The sequence below is a fragment of the Buceros rhinoceros genome, unplaced genomic scaffold, assembly GCF_000710305.1.
Source record: "Buceros rhinoceros silvestris isolate BGI_N320 unplaced genomic scaffold, ASM71030v1 scaffold6379, whole genome shotgun sequence".
Lineage (NCBI taxonomy): Eukaryota > Metazoa > Chordata > Aves > Bucerotiformes > Bucerotidae > Buceros > Buceros rhinoceros.
In genome coordinates this window covers 8,429-8,964 of record NW_010429658.1, presented here as the reverse complement: position 1 = coordinate 8,964, position 536 = coordinate 8,429, and positions in this window count along the sequence as shown.

Genomic DNA, 536 nt, shown 5'->3' with positions numbered 1-536 from the left:
CGCCTGCCAGGCCTTCCCAGATATCATGTAGAGTGGCTTGGCAACTATATCAGCCAATTCCCTCAGGACTCTGGGATGCATCTCATGAAGCCCCACAGACTTACATATGTTCAGTTTCCCTGGGTGGTCATGAACCAAATCTTCACTTACAGTGGCACAGTTTCTCTGTCGGTGCCACCAGTCATGATATCTACCTCCAAAATGGGGTTTCTAGCACGGGGAAGCGAGCAAAGGAAGCTCCATCTTGGCAGGCCCTGACTGGATAAAGAACAGCACCTCCTTTTCCAGCAGCTGGTTGATGTGCAGAGCTACCTCCCCAGCTGCATCATACCGGAGGAGCACCTAACTCGAGGATGAAGTATCAGGTAGCCATCAGGTAGCCAGCTGTCTAGTTATCAGGCTGCCTCTACAGCAGCACGAGGGCTTCGCAGCTGAGGCACTGACTGAACTCACAGAGAGCACGTCCCAGCCAAAAGAGTGTGCAGTAATAGCCCTGCCAAGAAGATCGAGATACATTGCGAGTATTTCTCAGAATG